At 35.8% G+C, this 19,550-nt stretch overlaps 1 long non-coding RNA gene across 1 annotated transcript; it reads left to right on the top strand.

The window, feature by feature from the left end:
• Positions 1-2,958: 2,958 nt before the first annotated feature.
• On the top strand, positions 2,959-18,088 carry LOC116421727. Its single transcript, XR_004232223.1, has 3 exons — positions 2,959-3,119; positions 4,581-4,643; positions 17,557-18,088. It is a non-coding gene; the product is annotated as an uncharacterized LOC116421727 (long non-coding RNA).
• The last annotated feature ends 1,462 nt before the right edge of the window (positions 18,089-19,550 follow it).

Genomic DNA, 19,550 nt, shown 5'->3' on the forward strand with positions numbered 1-19,550 from the left:
GACCTTAAGATCCTCCAATGATGGAAAACTTAGTACTCAAAAAGCAAAATCTGTTATTGGACAAATCTGTTAAAAGGTTCTGTATCTTAAGGTGAAATATGCCTGGCTGCATTCCTCTCCCACCCACCCAAATCCCCCTCTCATCAATCATTTTGTAATAATGATTTGGGGGGAGGGGAGTTTTCACCCTATGGCTATTTTTCTCTTTCTCATTAATCCTATTAATTGTTATCTAATTCACATTATAGTCTTGTCTTCTGCAGGTTAAACATCCCTATTTCTTTTAACACTACTAGTAGTAATAATTATTTCACTGAGTTAAGCTAGGGCTTGAAACACATCTATAACCTAGTAAATAAGTCTGATCGTTGCCTCAGGAGTAGGCTGATTACCCAATCAATCAATCAGTGGTAGGACTGTACCTAGACCTACACTCTCAGTGATCTCTTTTTCCTGGGGTTCAATTAATCATCTCCATGCAGGCAATAAATAAACAATTTATTTAATTTTAATTTAATATGTAATTAAATAAATAAATAATAAACTATAAATATAGCTCAAATTTATTATTAGTTATTTTCACATCTCATACTGTTCTTTGAAACATGTCCATAATGAAACTCATCCTCCTCCTGGGAAAGCCATCCTTCCAACTTTCTATTTCCAGACATCCTTCTAGTCATCCACATTTGTTGTCTTATCATTGTCCTTGACTCTTTACACACCTCACTACTTCTCCCTTCCCAAAATTTTATCAGTTGCCTTGTCTTGCTCATTCTCTATAACAATCTGCCACCTCTCCACTTGTGTGGACATAATATTACTTCTAGAACTCAAAACATCTTATTTCAACCATTATAATAGTTTCCTGAGTTCATTTCTCTACTGCATCTCATTTCTCTACTCTGCAGTCTACTTGCCATACAACTTCTAAAATAATTTTCTAAAAAAAAACCCAGCTTCAACCATGTACCTCTCATCTGCTTGAAAACTTCCTATTGTCCCTAGTATGAAATCCAAATTGGAATTCATAACTCTTCTCAGTCAAGGCCCAACCTACCATTTTAGCCTTATTTTATAATCATTCTCCTCTACATATTCTCCATTCCAAACAAACTGGACAACTAGTTTTTCTTTGAACTACACATTCATATTCCTGTACATGTGAATTTCCATAAGTCACATCCCCATCTACTCAGTATATACTTACTCCTTATTAAAAAAAAAAATATATATATATATATATATATATCTTCTCTGACTCTCTGTGAGCCCCACTGAGGCTTTCTTGACAAAAATACTGGAGTGACTTGCTATTTTCTTCTTTAGCTCATTTTATATATGAGAAAAGTGAAGTAAACAGGGCTAAATGACTTGTCTAGGGTCAACTAGTAAGTATCATCTGAGGCCAGATTTGAATGTAGTTCTTCCTGATTCCAGGCCCAGCCTTTATCCACTGTGCTACATAGTTACTCTTTTTAAAAAAGCATTTATTAAATGCTAACTGTTTACTAGGCACTGCGCTAACTCCTTTGCAAATACTTTCATATTTATTCCATGTCATCCTTCCAAATCCCCAAAATTTCCTTTTTCCCTCCTTCCAAAAATTAACTTTTAAGAAAATCTTCATACATGCAATCCTTCATCAAACAAGACTATGTCTGACCTGTGATAAAACCTGAGCTTGTACTGGTCTCATCAGCCACAGTTGGATGTATTTACTGTACATTGACCCTAACATAGTAATGTCATTTTCTTCCTTTTCACATACAAAAGACAACAACCAAACCTCAATAGAAGCAAATGCCTGATTTTGTGTTTATTTGTCCACTCCTTGAGAGATAAAGTGGTGAAATAGAAGAATGGCTGAATCTGTGTTCAGATTCTGCCTGACATGCCTTGACCAGGTGACTGGTCACTTATCTGGGCAATAAGTAACTTATCTTCATAATGCCCTGGGAAGTTTTCTAAAACTATATTATAGATAGATTCTAATTTATATTGATGGATTTTCTTGCTTAGAGATCTCTATATTAATGAAATAATAAGCCTATAGATTTGTATATTGTAGAAATGTAATGTTTGCTAAATTCTTAGATGCTGAGCAGTTACCATTAGTTTACTAATGCTGAATTTGGGGTCAACTAACTCTCCATAAGGAAATATGATTATGTTTATGTTTTTATTTAGGGATAATGGTAGGGAAATGGGGAATAAATAGAAGGCCTTCAAAAATCTTGGGGAAATTTTTCCTGATGTCTTCAGCTCACACTACTCTTTTCCTATTCTCTGAACTCAAAAACAAAATAAAACAAAAAAAACCCCTTATTATCTAATTTAAACTACATAACATTTGATTTAAAATTTACTTCTAGATGGTTCTTGAACTATTTCCTTGTTTTAACTCTTGTCTCCATTACTTATTTTTAGGCCAAGATTGGGGCTATCTCTCTTTATACCACCCCATAACACAGAGCTGGTGATAATGGTTGGACTCAGTGAAGAAACTTGACAATGATAAAAACTAAAGAGATAGAAAGGACTTAATGAGATCATGTCCAATCCCTTCAATTTTAATAGAAGAGATTGAGAGCCAGAGAAAGGAAAGCCACTTAGCCATTTAGGGGCCAGAACAGATTACTTTAAAGAAATGAAGAAACAATTGATATATTTAAAATTTAGATAACTTTCTTCTTGGACCTAAAAAAAATTTCCTTTGTCTTACCACTGAGCTCTACTCACCTGCTGTCTAGCAGAGTCCATGTGGAAGCCTTTATGATGTCACTTAATCAGAGAATCAAATTCCAAACCCAGAGAATCATCTAGTGACCTATGGCTCTTCATTGTGTTTTGGACCTCTTTGATAGTCTGGTGAAGCTGATGGACTCTTTCTTAGAATTATTTTAGATACACAAAATAAAATAGAGAATTATATAGGAAAACATGTATTTTAACATGTAATTAAAAACATTAAATATTTAAATTAAATGAAAATTTAAAATATTAAAAAATAAATTGATGGACTCCAGATTAAAACCACTCATAGTCTGAGGCTTTCCTGGCTTAAATAAGGTTGCACAGCTGAGCTAGGATTGGGACTTTGGTCTTTTGACTTTCAGGTCAGTATTCTTTTCCTTATACATCCCTGGATTCTTGGTAAGATTGACCTTGCCTGCCTATCTCTTTACTCCTCTTTTTTAGAAAATACCTACTAATCTTCTATAGGCCCGGGTTCACTAGCATTCCAAAATCAGTTCTTACACCAGGCAAGGAGCATACAAAAAGCTCTTGACTCTGAAGCTTACTGTTGATAGGCTCAGAGACTTAGATCCAGAAGACCCTCAGAAGCCATCTTAATTCTACAGATGAGAAAACTGAGATTCAAGGAAGTTCAGTGATTTGCTTATGGTCACATGGATGATAACAGAGATGGAACTTGAATCTGTGTCTTCTGATTCTAGACAGAAGCAATGCTCCTTTATCTTTTGTGCCAAAATCTCTGTGCGATGCTGAGGACACAAACATGAAAAAATATATATAGTATACACTCCCAAAGAATTTATAATCTACTGGGCCCATAAGATGTCCACAAATAAGTGAAATACAATGTAGGGCTGTGATAAATCATAGGAGAGATTTCTCAAAAATGATCTAGGAAGGTTTGAGGAGGAAGAGGATTCTGGGGGATTTGGAAGAATTTTGAGAGGAAGAGAGGAGGCAGGAGAATGGTTGAGTGATAATTTGATTCTTTAAAATGGAGAGAAATGAGCAAAGGGAAATTCTATTCTGGATATGATTTTCACTAATTGGGAAAAACTGGTTCCTGGAGTAAAAAGGATGACAATTTTCAGGGAAAAGTAATGACTGTCTTAGAAAAAGAAAAGAAATGTGTGACTAGGATAGCATTGGCACATGCTCCCTTAATTTTGGGAGAGCATATTTCAAAGAGTTCAGGGAAAAAAATAGGATGTCATGGCATAAAACCATTTAATTAAAGAAAGTTCATTGTAGATGAGAGAAACTCAAGAATAAAATTTTGAAAACAGAGGGAATCAATGTTATGGAGGAAAAATGGGATTTATCTGAAGGACATGTACAATGTATTCCCTTACCCAACTTATTTATGGTTTTATTTGTTTGTTTAGGCATTCGGGATTAAATGACTTGCTCAGGGTTACTCAGCTAGAAAGAGTCTGAGGCTAATTTTGAATTCAAGTCCTCCAGACTCCAGGGCTTGCCTCTATCCACCTCTAATTAGCTGCCCTCCCAAGTTAGTTTTAAAAAAGAAAATATACATAAGAAAAAATTTGCATCAGGCCACGGAAGTTAAGCATGAGAGTATGGCATATTTCTTTGAAAGTAGTGTAAGGAATCTTAAAATTTAGCATAGGCTAAGACTGGAGACAAAAAAAACTAAAATCAACACAAAGTTTTTCATTTATTTATTTTAAACTAAGTTAAGAGAAAAAGAAAGGAAAGAATCTTTGGTGTAGATGGGACCATGATGATTAACAATACAGGTAATATGCTGCTTATTTCTCATGTTTTTCTTTTTCTTTTTTTCTATTTTCCCTTAAAAGGAGAGTGACCTTTATACTAGAAATGACAGCACAGAAATGACTAATAAGGAGTTGATATCTAAGGTAAGTAAAGAGATTGTAAAAGTTTTCAGCTGCTTATAATGAATTTATGGATCCTGAAAGCATTGGCAGCAAGAAGAGAGGTAGCATTCAAGAAATGGTTGGGGGAGAGGGGGAGCTCCATTCTTATTTCCAGTGTTCTAGTTCTTTTATTCAGGTACTAATTAGGAAGAGCTGGTTGCTCAGACTCTAACCTGGGGTCATGATCCTTTGCTACCTAAGATCATTTTCCTATGTCTCTGTACCAAATGTCTTAACTTGACACCCTGATTCTTGTTATCTCTTCTGTACCTTGAAGCTCGAACTTGGGTTGCTTGCATCCACTGATCTCCTAAATCTCTCTTTTCTTTGATGATTTCCATAGATCCATCTATCATCCTGCCTGTCAGTGGTCCTTAACCTATTTCTAGACAAGTGAACACTTGATTTTGCTTGCCTCATCCATGACTCTGGTTCATAAATGTCTCTTGATTGATGTCTCTTGGTTGTTTGGGAAGGAAGGGAAGAACACCTTTAGGATGAACTTTGTTACTGTTGTTCAGCCATTTCAGTTGCTATCACCCCATGTGGGGTTTTCTTGGCAAAGAGACTGGAATGGTTTACCATTTTCTTCTCCAGCATATTTTATAGATGAGGAAGTTGAGACAAATGGGGTTAAGTGACTTACTCAGGATCACACAGCTAGTAAATGTCTGAGGCTACATCTGAACTCAGGAAGATGAGATTTCCTTACTCCAGGCCCTAATTCCTACTCCATCCATCTAGCTTTCCTTACTGTAGGAACAAATCTACAGAACATATTTTTCCACTATGATCACACCCACCTGTCCTCTACCTAGTCTTTTCTTTCTTTCTTTTTTAATATTATAGCTTTTTATTTACAAAACATATGATGGGTAATTTTTCAACATTGACCCTTGCAAAACCTTTTGTTCCCACTTTTCTCCTCCTTCTCCCCACCTCCTCCCCTAGATGGCAGGTAGTCCAATACATGTTAAATATGTTAAAGTATATGTTAAATACAACATATGTATACATATTTATACAGTTAGCTTGCTGCACAAGAGAAATTGGATCTAGAAAGAAGGTTAAAAAAAAACTGCCACTCTTGTTTCTTGCAGTTGATTCTTACATAGCCTAGGACATACATATAGAAGTTGCAAAGAGAGAAGATTTTGGCTCAATATAAAGGACACATTTCTCAACAATCTAATTGATAAAAAATAGAATGAATTGATTCAAACTAGTGAAAGCTGAAGATTCTGCCTGATAATTGATAAAGGAGAGTCTTCAACTAACCACACTGGGCTGCTTGGCTTTGCAAGTTGCAATGTTATTTAAAAAAAGAGAAGTTATTCGTTTGATGCAGGGTATGTTCTGCATTAATGTATCCCAATGCTGTTTTTAAAGGTATAATCTTGAATTTATAATACTCATGTACAAACATTTGTGGTTTGAATTTATGATTTGCTTAGAAATGGCCATTTTGTCTTTTGGCAATGGAAGGTCATGAGTTTAAATGTAAACTCTTCCTTTTGAAACTGCTGTTAGAGTCATCTGAAAGCAACTGAGATCATCTGCTCCCAAACCCTGAAAAGCTAAATGAACTTTGGCTACTCTTAAGAACCCTGAATTAGCAGTCTGATATGTAGGTAGGAGGATTATTCTTGAGTTTCAATAATCTCAAGATACCACTTATGTAACCTATACCTAAGAGTCCTCAAAGAAAGTCTAATTATAGCACTTTTATAGCCTAAAAATACACTTGACTTTGGGGGCATGGCTAAATGAGAATGAATTGTCCTATCATGCAGAGGAAGGCAAAAAGTATTCCCAGCCCTAATCTGAGGTTTGTGGGAAAGGGGTTAAAGAGTATTAATCCTGCTGAAGTATTGCCCTTAAATATTATATTTTGATCTTTTCCATAGTCATTTAATCTGTCACTTATTAGTCATCTCTTAACAATCTAAAAACTCACTAACACAGCAAGAAGTTAGGACTTACTTGGGTGTGTTTTGTTGCTGAGGTTCAGGATGTAATTGCAGGGCCAGTTAGGACAATGCATTTTCTCTGAGCAATCACAGCATGTTCTCAGCTTTGGAGAGACTGGTAGAAGATGGGTAGAAGAGAAGCTCAGAAACTGGAAGCTTATTTAATCTATTCCATAAGGCAAATGGTCTGCTACCACCTCTGACAAGCTTCTTTTTGAATGGGCTCCCTACTACCCATGGAAGCCCATTCCATTTACATGGTGACACTTTTATTTACACAGATCCAAAATTTTACCCTCTGTAACTTTTTCCTATTGTCTCTCATTCTAGTCTGGTGTGGGAGAGAGAGGGAGGGGGAGGGAAGGAAGAGAGAGAGAGAGAGAGAGAGAGAGAGAGAGAGAGAGAGAGAGAGAGAGAGAGAGAGAGAGAGTGTGAGAGTATGTGAGTGTTTAGGGTGAAGTGAGGAACATGGTTCAAAAAATGTCAATCCAGATATAGTCGTGCTGAGGTAGGCAAAGAAAGTTGGGGGAGAAATCTGGTGAATCAGTTGTTGAGTTAGAAATAGTGTGAACTGCATGATTAGGACTCCATAAAACTAGATTAAAGGACCAAGCAGAATCCATCTCATTTCTCTTTGGCACAATTGTCCTTCAAATGCTTGAGGGATATTTTGCTTCACCCTAAGTCTTATCTTCTTTTGGCTATATAGTCTTACCGCCTTCAACCTTTGGGGATCCTTCTGGAATTATAGTATGGAAGAGAAATAGTATGGCACAAAGTAAAATTACATTGAATTTGAAGTCCGAGTACCTGTGTTCAAATTAGGTCTTGAAGCATCCTAATTCTCATACTATCATTGATATGGCAGAGAACAAAACCTGGAACCGAAATAGTTCAGAAGTTTATTAAGTTGTTCAGCAGAGGGGAAAGACAGAAAAGGGAGTGACCCATTTCCAGTAAGTGTTTATAAATTTTACATTATACATATTTTGCACATATACACATTGTTCAAAGCAGCAAAGAAACAGTACTTGATTGGCCACCATAGAGATAGTTTCTAGATAGGACTTCTAGGTGACTTGCTTGAGTAGGAGAAAACTTCTTAAATTATTCTTTAGATCTGACTGAAGTTTTAGGTGGCATAATCTAGGACTTGAGTTAATTAAGCATTAAACAAATCTGACTTCTAAGCAACAAATCTGGTTTCTTAGTTACACAAGGCTAGGTTCAAATGATGCTCTAAAGTTTTTCCACAGCTTTTATTGTATACTAGTTGAATGACATTGGGCAAGTCACTGACCCTTTCTGGGCCTCAGTTTCCTCATCAGCAACACAAAAAGATTGGATTAGATGACCTCTAAATCACCTTCTAGTTCTAAGTCAATGATCTTATGAGACCTGGTTATTGAAACATTTGGCTCTAAGCTACTCTCAACCATAATTTAAGCTAGTTCAAAGGTTATTATTATAGTGAGTAGAGTAGCCCCAATAGAATGGTCCTGGGCCAGAGCTTTGCTCACTGCTTTCCTTTCTTTTATAACCATTCTGACGCACCTCATGGGGGAGGGAAAAGGTGGCTTCCAAAAAATCTGGTTCTAAAAAAAGAGCAAGAGTTCATATATACACAATTAACAATGTGCTAGGGTTGACTACTGCACCATCCCAGTCTATCATTCCAGATCACTGAGGCAGAAGAGTATAGTACAGATTGCATGAAACATAAAATCTGAAAATTTTGGGGTTAAATCCTGTGTGACCATTTGTGGGCTGTGGGTTGGGGGAATGCCACTCCATCTTCTTGAGATAGTTGGAAAAAGCAGATTATAGTTACAGAGTAATAGAGATGGGATAAATCCTGCATTGCTTACCTCATAGAGCTGTCATGATCAGATAATGAATGTGAAAATGCTTTGAAAACTTTAAGGCTGTGCATATGACTACTGTTTAATTAGTAGCTAAAAAACCACTGAGAGAAGAACGGGGGTGGGTGGGATGTAAGCTAACAAAAATATGTGGGTTTCAGTTCACATACAATGAATGCTTCCTAGGTATCTTCTACTTTCTCTGTCAGAATAAAAACAAACCAAAAAACCCCCCAAAATCCCAAATCTCACCAAGAAAAATACTCAAACTTCTGAATGAACCAGATTTTTTTTTTTTGACGAAAGGCTGTTATTCAATTTAGTTTAATATAATCAGTTGTTGAGTGGGATCTGTCTCAACGCATAGTAAAGGTACAGAAATGAATATGACCTGGTCTCTGACTTCAAGGATTTTATAGTCTAGTAGTCAGTCAACAAACATTTATTAAGCACTTATAATATACCTGGCACTGTGTGTAATTGATTATTTCAATTGTACCTTTCTCTTAATGACCTCATGTGAGGTTTTATTGGGAAAAGTACTAACGTGGTTTGCCATTTCCTTCTCTAAAACATTTGACAAATGAGGAAACTGAGGCAAATAAGGTTAAATGACTTGCTTAGTTAATCCAGCTGATAAGTGTCCAAGGCCAGATTTGAATTCAGGAAGATGAATCTTTCTGACTCCAGGCTCTGGCACTCTGTCCACTTCACTACCCAGCTGCCTATGCCTGTGCTTGTGGCCTCAGAGGTCCCTATGGGAAGTATAACTCCCTTGTATAAATAGGTACCTTGGAAAAGGATAATGGAGACTTTGGATGAATAATCATCTAGTTTCTATCTGAAGGCCTCCAGAGATGAAGAGGTAACTCATTCTACTTTGAGACAGAATTATTAATTTTTTTTCTATTGAGTCAAAATCTATTTCTCTCTTTTCTCTCTTTCTTTCTCATTATCTCCCTCCCTTTCCCCCTTCCTTCCTTCCTTCCTTCCTTCAGGAGTACATTGTAATGAGGGATTCAACATGTAAAGTATTAGGTGCATCTAAGATAAATGCTGAGTAGATGAAAGTTAATCTCAAAAGGTAAAGTATTAGCAACTGATGGTAATTGGAGGACTGGAAAAGGCCTCAAGGTGGCAGAGGTCCCAGGAAGGAACCCAGGGAAATAAGAGGTATGGCAGAAATAAAGCGGCCAAAAGAGATAGCTTAAGTTCCTACTAGACTTTAAATTCTATGAGAGCAGGGATCAAGTCTTACCTAAATTTTGTTGCTGCTCCAATGACTTGCATGATGTTCTGAACATAGTTGAACATAGTAGTAGGTTAATACATATGTTTGAATGAATGAATAATTTGTGATCTATTGACTTAGTTGAAGTTTTCATGCACACTTTGTTCAAATTGTTTCCAAGGAAACAGCATTTAAAATAAAGAGTTGAAAGGGAGCATGTTTAGCTGATTAAAGAGAACTATATTGAGGACATTAATTAGGCTTGTTTGTAAAAGGTGCTGCTTGTTATAAACAAATAAACCTTATTCATTAAAGCAGGCTTAGCTGGACCTCTCTTTTTAAAGACGGTCACTAAAATCACAGGATGCTAATGCTGGAATCTTAGAGGTCATGTAGTTCAACATCTTATCCAAAACAGGAATCTCCTTTATGGTGCTGCTGACAAGAGGTCAGCTGGTCTCTACTTGAATGCTTCTAAGGTTGGAATCAAAGGATGTTGGCGCTAAAAAAGATCTAATTATATAGTCTGATTCTCCTCATTTTTCATGGGAAGTTCACTGTCTTCTGAGGAAGTCAGTTTTAAGATTGGATAATTCTGATTATTATAAGCAGAAAACCATTTCTATGAAACTTTCTTGACTGGGATCTTTGTTTTCCCTATTAATGGTAAACAAAAGAAATCATAACTCTTATGTAATAGACTTTTATATACTGAAAAAAACAAGCTCCTATTGATTTTCATGGCTTATCTCTATCCTTGTTATTTTCCTGGATGTGCTCTAGTTTGCCAGTTTTTCAAAGTGCAAAACCTTGAACCAAAGGATTCACTATTGTGATACTGTGATATTGCAGATGTAGATGGAGAAGTGTAGAGTATTGTGGGAGCAGTGCCTCCCTTGTTCTAGAGTCTAAACTTTGGCGTATCTTTCTAAAAAGAGCACTGGTCTTGGGTTCATAAGAAATAGGTTGAAGTCCCAATTAGGACATTTTAAAATTTGTGTAACCTGGGAAATTTCTCTTTATCCTAGCCTCAATTTTTTCCTCTTAAAAATGGGTATACTTTCACTCAATCTAACTCACAAGGCTGTAAGAAAGAATGTATTTCACCAGTCCTGAAGTGCTTCAGAAAAATGAACCCTTATCAGTATGCAAGGATATTTCATTCTGTTAGTTTGGATTATTTCTTTCAAGGCCCATGCAGATTGCAACCTCTCTTGTTCCCTCCATATCTTATAGGAAGACTTAAGGAGTTGCTCTGCAACTTATTTTTCAAATCACACATCATTTGGTCTCTAGTATTCTAGGAATGAGCCTTTTTATGTTTAGTTTTATTGATCATTGGAAGGCAGTGATAGTGACAGTCACTAAGCTATACTCAAAGCCTTTACAGACTGACAAAATCCATCAGAATTTGAATGTCTCTACCTTAGCCTTTGAGAACCTGATTCAGGACTTTCTAGGTAAGTAGAATAATTTCCCTCCATAGAGTAAAAAGAGAATTGGGTTCATCAACCCTGTTTTAATTTAATTTAATGCTTCTTCAAAATGAATGATTTGTATGGCAAATTGACTTTTACATCACAGAGGGAAAACAATAGGAGGCTGTGTTTGAAACCTAAATATCTGAATGAAATTTTGGGGAGGATAATCTTCATAGACAATTGAAGCATCAGAAAGTTACCCCTAAATATGTTATAAACCTCCAAGTTGTTGTAAGAGTCAGATGAGATGATAAGTATGCTTCTAAATGATTTTAAAACTTTGGAGCCCAGTTGGATGAATATAATTCTGCTGTTTTATAATTCATGTGTGGGTGTGGGTAGTGGGTGGGCGGGAAAAGTTAGAGGAATAGCAGCTCTAAAGATGGCTTCCCAGAGGGTGAGGTACTTAAAGTGAAGCTTTGAGGAAGCTAAGGTAGAGGTGAAGATTTGAGCTCCAAAGTTTGAGCTCCAAATTTTTCTCCCTCCCACTATCCCCTCCTGCCTTCCTAAAATGGTAGCAATTTTATATACGTTATGCACATGTTATCTTATGAAACATATCTTCATATTAGTCACAATTACAAAAGAAGAAACAGATTTAAAGATTTAAAAAAACCCACAAAAAGAATAAAATAAGTGAAAAAAGTATGCTTCCATCTATATTCAGAGTCCATCATTTCTTTATCTGGATGTGGATAGCATTTTCTTTTGTAATCCCTTTGTACTTGAATCATTGTGTTGTTGAGAAGAGCTGTCATTCATAGTTGATTATCCCATAATATTGCTGATACTGTGTACAATATTTTCCTGGTTCTGCTCATTTTACTTTGTATCAGTTCATACAATTCTTTCTGAAATAAGCCTATTCTTCATTTCTTATTGCACAATAGTATTTCATTACATTTCAAATACCACAGCTTGTTTAGCCATTCCCCAATTCATTGGTATCTCCTCAATTTCCAATATTTTGCTTTCACAAAAAGAGCTGTTATTAATATTTTTGCACATGTAGGTCCTTTCTCCTTTTTCATGATCTCTTTGTGATACAGACCTAGCAGTGGTATTGTTGGATGAAAGACTATGCACATCTTGGTTACTTTTTGGGCATAGTTCTAAATTGCTCTCCAAAATTTTTGGATCAATTCACAACTCTACCAACAGCACCTTAGTGTCCTAATTTTCCCACATCCTCGCCAACATTTATCATTTTCTTTTCCTTGGTTTTAGGTCATATTAGCCAATTTGATAAATATGAAGTGAGATCTCAGAGTTATTTTGATTAATATTTCTTTAATTAAAATGATTTAGTATAGGTATACTTCTTCATATGCCTATAGATAGCTTTGATTTCTTCATCTGAAAATTGTTCATATTCTTTGTTCATTATCAGTTGGGGAATGCCTTGTATTCTTATAAGTTTGATTCAGTTCTCTCTATATATTTGAGAAATGAGTCTTTTATCAGAAATGCTTGCTGTAAAGAGTATTTCCCAGCTTTCTGCTTTCCTTCTAATCTTGGATGTATTGGTTTTATTTGTTCAAAAGTTTTTAAATTTAATATAATCAAAATTAACTATTTTACCTTTTGTAATGCCTTCTATCTCTTGTTTGGTCATGAATCTGTAACTCAGCTTCTCCTTTAATTATACTATATCACTTGATGCATCTTTATTTAGTAAGGATATTACATCATCATCTATGGTACCATTTATGGGATATAGTTTGCTTCCTTATCTTTTTTTATCAGGTCTATTTTTTTTGTTTGTTTTATTTTGTCTGAGATCAGGATTATTATCACCACCACCACCCTTTTAACTTCAATTGTAGCATAATAAATTCTGCTTCAATCCTTTTTCTTTACTCTGTGTCTTTCTCTGCTTCAAGACATTTCTTGTAAACAACATATTGTAGGATTCTTGTTTTTGATCTATTCAGCTATCCTCTTTCATTTTGGGGAAAGGTTATCCCATTCACATTCACAGCTATGATTATTAACTGCGTATTTCCTTCCATCCTATTTTTCCTCCTGCTTGTTCTCTCCCTCCTTTCATTCTTTCCCTCCTTGATAATGTTTTGCTTCTGTCTATTCTCTTCCCCAGTCTGTCCTCTTTTTTGTCAGTCTATCCTCCATTATCTCGTTCCATCCTACCTTCCTGTTGGGTAGGATAGTCTCCTATATACAATTGATTGTGTATATTTTTCCTCTTTGAGCCAATACTGCTGAGAGTAAGGGTCAAGTGATGCACATTGCCCACACTCTCATATTTCCCTTTACTATAATAGATTTTTTGCACTCTGTCATGTGAAATAATTTACCTTATTTTACCTCTTTCTTCCTTCTTGACCAGTGCTCTCCTCTTTCTCATCCCTTAATTATTTATGTCATGCCATCAAATTCACTTTATACCTGAATCTTCTGTCTATGTATATTCCTTCTAGCTGTACCATTAGTGGTACAATATTTAAGAATGACAATCATCACCTTTCCATGTAGGGATATAAACATTTTAGCTCCATTTAATCCTTTGTTTTTCCTTTTTCTTTTGAAGCTTCTTGATTTTGGAGATCAATTTTTGTTATTGCTGATTGTAAAGTCTTCTGGCCTTAGAATAGTCCTACCAACATTACTGACTGTCAAATAGATAATTTGTTGGTCAGTAATGACCAAACTCCTGGGAATAGACCACCCCTCAAATCTACCTGAAAGTCATAAAATTAACAAAGAAGTAATGTGAAGCTCTGCAGTAATGAATTGAACCAGCTACATCCAGAGAAAGAACTCTGGGAGATGACTATGAATCACTACATAGATTTCCCAATCCCTCTATTTTTGTCTGCCTTCACAGGCTAATTGTACACTATTTCAAAGTCCGATTCTTTTTGTGCAGCAAAATAACTGTTTGGACATGTATACTAATATTGTATTTAATTTATACTTTAACATATTTAACATGTATTGGTCAACCTGCCATCTGGGGGAAGGGGTGGGGGGAAGGAGGGGAAAAATTGGAACAAAATGTTTGGCAATTGTCAATGCTATAAAATTACCCATGCATATAACTTGTAAATAAAAAAGTATAATAAAAAAAACCATGAAGCTCTGATCTAATTTTGTATTAATCTGTCCCCTTTTCTCAGATCCCTTACTAATCTCTTCTGGGGTTTAGTTTGCTTGTAATGGAATTATAATTACAATAAAACTTTGCCCCTTGACAAGGAAATGGGTTGAAACCTGCAAATTCTTTTGAGACACATTGAGACATCAATCTGGGACCCCAAACTCTTGGGGTCTCCCTTTCCCAACCTCAACAGTAAGAGTCTAACAACTTACCTGGTACAGAGTTGGGATCCTAATGCTCCATCTATGATATGTGCTGAGAGTGGGGAATTTCTGTGGTTCCTGAGGGCTATACTGAAGCATCTAAAATTACTGTAGCTTTTCTTGCTTCTAAGTTGTACTTGGTAGCATGGAAAGGACATTAGTTAGAGAGTGAAAGGATCTAGATTCAAATCTTGATTTTGATGCATATATATCCTCCAGACTTCTTCTTTCAACTCTTGTTCATGCCTGTTGGTTAGATTCTCAGAGCACTGTTTGAGTGATTATCTCTCAGGATTCTAGGGGAAATCCTGAGGGGTTGTGGCATTGAATAGTACCACTCATGAATTCCCATCTGGTGTGTTTCCCTATATCAGTTAACTACTTGAATACTACTAATATGAATCAACCAATGACATTTATTTTTTTAACCATTTTTTAAACCATTTAACCAAACGGTTTTTATTGAGAATATATAATAAGAATAGTATTAAAAACAACATTTTCCTAAGTTTCTGGATACATTTTCTCCTGGAGAGAAATTGGGTTCATAATTGGAGGGATTTCTATGAAACATTCCTACCAACTCCCAATCAGGTGTATGTTCTCCCTTTTGTAGTCATAGCAGGTTCCTGGGGATGAAGTACAGAGGTGTTGAGTAATGCAGAGAACAAACTAAGGGTGCTGAAGAGGATATTAAGAAGGTTAGCCCTGGTAGTTCTTTTATGCTTTCACAAAGCCCTCACCAAGTATGTATCAGGATTTATTTGTCTCAGCTGGTGGGCTAATCTATTGCTGTGCCAATTCAAGCAAGTCACAGCTCAAGGTTGTTCCTTCACCACATTTCACTTTTGCTTCAACCTGTTCTGTTAGATTCTTCTACTAACTCTAGTTTTTGAGGGGACTCTTCTGACCTTTTAAAGTTTAATTAACCTCCTTAGACATCAGTAATTAATTAATGTGAAATTAAAGGCGTGGCTAGATAATTTCTTTGGTAGAGTTTCTTAATCTGGAATCCATGAACTACCTTTAAAAAATATTTGATATCTATATTGCTATCTACACTTTCAATTCTTTTGTAATCTTATATATTTTATGTTGTACTTTTAAAGTTTTTAAAATTGGTTTCTTTTGTAATCTTATATATTTTATGTTATACTTTTAAAATTTTTATTCTGACAAAAAATTCATAGTTTTTTCTACACTGTCAGGTCCATGACAAAAAAAGGTGAAAAATCTTTGCTCTAAGATTTTCTATGTTCTTATGCTCACTCTTGCTTCATATGTGCTAAGCCCACAATAAGCACTTAATACTTACCTATCCATCCATCCATTTATCATTTATTGAGTTCTCAGTCCACTAAAATAGAAAATTAATAGAAAATGTTTTCTAGTTATATCTTCTCATTCTTGTGATGCTGATCTTCGTGGGTAAAGTAGTTAAAAATCAGCTCAGCTGACTTCAACATTGTCAGTTTTTGTCTTATGCACCTCAATCTGACTCTTCCCATTAGATCTTAACCCCCAGACCTTGTTATTATTCTTAGATATGGGCACTGATTTCTCTCAGAATCAGATTCCTTCCCTTTTATCTTACCCTGGTCCTTTTCTGGATTCTGAGATTAGGCTATTCTTCAGACTTTTTGAGATCTCTTGTATGACTACTTGTACCTCTAACCCTGATTCTTCAAAGTCATGATCTTCTTCTAGACCAGGTCACCTGCTATTGATCAACATTACCTGAACCAGCCTCCAATTGTAAACTGTCTGTACATGTACTGACAACCTGCCTTGCCCTACCCTGCCTTTCTCTATTGATTCTTAAAATTTTTTTTAATATTAGTTCTATTTTTAATGCTAGTATGTCAACATTTTTCTTATATAAGATTCTGATATATACCCCGCTGTGATTTTCATTTCTCAAATTTGCTGTTGGCCTTCCTCTGGTGACTCTTGGTCTCCAAATTCTGAAGATCCTTGCCCTGAATTTCAGACTTAGTCTTAGCTTTTGGACTGATACTGATACTTCCTTGACAAGGAAATTGAAAACAAAAAGGTATATGTATCCTGACTTTTGAGCATGCCCACTTTGTCTAACATGTAACCTGTTGCGTCCTACCATGTTGGAGGTAGCTGTCCCTGATTGCACACTTGTATTTTGAAAAGGGATGAGATACCTTTTTTTTTTTTTTTTTTACTTTATATTTTCTTGACTTTTAAAAGTCTGTTTTCTTTTACAACTTCACTAATCCAGAAATATGTTTTGTATGACTACACATGTATAACCTATTAAAATTTTTGCCTTCTCAATGCAGACATAGGGGTGGAGGTAGGAAGGAGAGAATTTAGAACTCAATATTTTAAAATGATGTTAAACTTGTTTTTACATGTGATTGGGGAAAAATAAAATACTAATAAGCCACTTAAAAGTAATGAGACTGAGACTGTAGTTCTTTTTTATATCATCTTTCAGTTGGGCATGTTTCTGAGATTCCTCTTTACTGGGATCAGAGGAATTTACCTTCCTCTGCTTACCTCTCTTTTATCCCCTTTCTAAGAATAGGTTTTGGGTTTTGGGGTGTTTTTTTTCCTATTCTGTGTTGATTGCCCTCAGTTTCCAATGTGGTGGGTTATCTTCTCAACCAGAAGTTCAAGCCATAGAGATGTTGGAACCAAAATTTATAAACCAGCATATGGAAACCTTGACAAGCCAGGATGTTTGGGACTGGGATTTAGGGCTTGGAACTGGGATTTTGCTCCATGGGGACTGAGCTAACCTATGAACCTCCTTCCTTTGTCTTAACTAGAAACAGAGGTGATAAAAAGGGAAAAGAGAATTAAGCTTCTTATGTGGTAGAGGAAGTATGTTTGTATATTTGTGATTATACTTTTTGAAGTGAATATCCTTCATAAAAGCTTCACTGTATTAACATATATAATGTATGAATCAGTAATTTGGCACATTATATTTTCTTTTTTTTTTGTTGTTTCTGTTTTGTTTTTATTTTGTTTTGGGGTGTGTGTGTGTGTTAGGGACAGCTTTATTTGTGGACAAAGAAGACAGATACATTCCTTACTTCCCAAAAACCTCTGCTGGAAATTTTCATCATTATTCAGTCATTTAGAGGAATCTTCTGAAGACATTAATCTGGGAATAATAGCACATTAAGCATGGCATAGATTACAGAGAGCAGAGCTTCAAGGTAAGAAGGAAAAGTAAAAGTAAATCTTAATGTGGGGATGAAAGAGAGAACCAGTAAACAGATTATGGGCAGCTATTGGATATAAAAGGGAAAAGGATATTCCACAGTGGAAGCCTTTGGTGTGGGGAGGTAGTGGACCACTAATAGGGAAAATAGGTTTTCTCAAATAATGCACACATGTCATTGATTTAACCCTCTTAATTGGGCCATCCCTGAAGTCAACAATATATATTTTTAAAGAACATACCCTAAGTGTAAAAACATTTAGGTCAAAGTCTTTTCTAATTTACTGTGTGAACTTGAGAAAATCCCATTGCTAACTAGGATCTGTTTCCTTCTCTGTAAATTGGGAATGCTGAATTAGATGGCCTTTATGGTTTCTTCTAACTATAAATTTTTTAAAGCCAAAGAGCAGCTCTAGTATTTAATTCACTAGCACCTTAAAGATAGCTAGTTTATAGTCAGATATCAGACCTTCTGTAGGCCTTTTGCCTCTGATCTTAAGTTCCCTCACTGTTTGTTGATTTAGTGATTATCTAGTTTAAAAGTTTCCAGCTGAAATGAGTTGCTCAAGATTATGTAGGTTTTAGGTAATGGGCTGAGATTTGAATCCTTAAATTCAAAACACATGACTTTCCCACCATACCACATTTCTTCCTTTTAACCAAAGCATATGGAAGCCTGGACAGGTAATTCCTAGAGAATTACTCTTTTCTTTCTCTGGTCCTTCTCTTTTCACCATACAATTTAATAAAAGCCTCAGGATTTTCGTTAAACTCAACTCTCCTCTTTTCTCCTAAGTCCAATCTATACTTTTTTTTTCTCAGATTCCATTTTTCCTGCATCTCACCACAGATATATTGGCAGTTTGTGTTTCCCTGAGGAAGAAGGCCTCAGGCAAAGAAATAAGATTATTTGCTAAATCTGGTTTGATAAAAATATAGAGTATTGAAATCAATATTGATGAAGTCCAGAAAAAAAAAAAGCACAGATCTTCAGGATAAATGTAAAATCTAAGGGGAGAGTTCCTAGGTTTATATCTGAGGAATATGGGGGGGGGCCTGAGGCTACGCAAGGATCTTTCCTTAAGGGATGCTCTGAAAAGATGTAAACCTCAGCTGTAAGCCCTAGGCTAGTCCCCTTTGTGGGTGCTCCAGGACATTGAAGGGATTTCACTATAAGCTATGTTTTATTGATTGGCAGGTGTTTCTAAAAAGGGGAAGTGACCTTCCACCTTAGAGAGGTCACTAGGGAAAGGGATTGATGAGATTCTGGGATTTAAGGAAATTTGTGTGAGATCATAATTGTTAGGATTCTTACAAGGTGCTAAGTCAGTTATCTAATTTAGCATGGTACTTAACAATTCTCTATTTCACTAATGTACTTAGTACTTATTAGAGTTCTACAAGTTTCACACCTTTAAGAAAGCATATATAAGCTAGGAGCCTCAACCAGGATTCAGTCCCGGACATTCAGAAGTCATTCCATCTTTCACCTTTGTGCTGACTGGAGGCTGAAGCTGGCAGAGGCAAAGGACTAGTGGCAGAAGCTCCAGGAACCAAGGAGAGAGATAGGCCTCTAAGAAAGCTAACCAGGCCCCAGGAAGGAGACAAGACTGGAAAGGAAACAATAAAGCATTGCACTTTAACTCCTGGCTGAATTTGAGGTGATTATTTGAACTGAAAAGAAATCTGCTCCCAGAGAAGATTACATTTTAGAGAAGAACATTACACATAATGATCACAAATATTCATAATTCCTTTTTTCTTTGCCCTATTTAGGCAAAAAGATATTTAGAGTGGAAATTATAATAATAGCACACAT

The sequence above is a fragment of the Sarcophilus harrisii genome, chromosome 2 (assembly GCF_902635505.1).
Source record: "Sarcophilus harrisii chromosome 2, mSarHar1.11, whole genome shotgun sequence".
Lineage (NCBI taxonomy): Eukaryota > Metazoa > Chordata > Mammalia > Dasyuromorphia > Dasyuridae > Sarcophilus > Sarcophilus harrisii.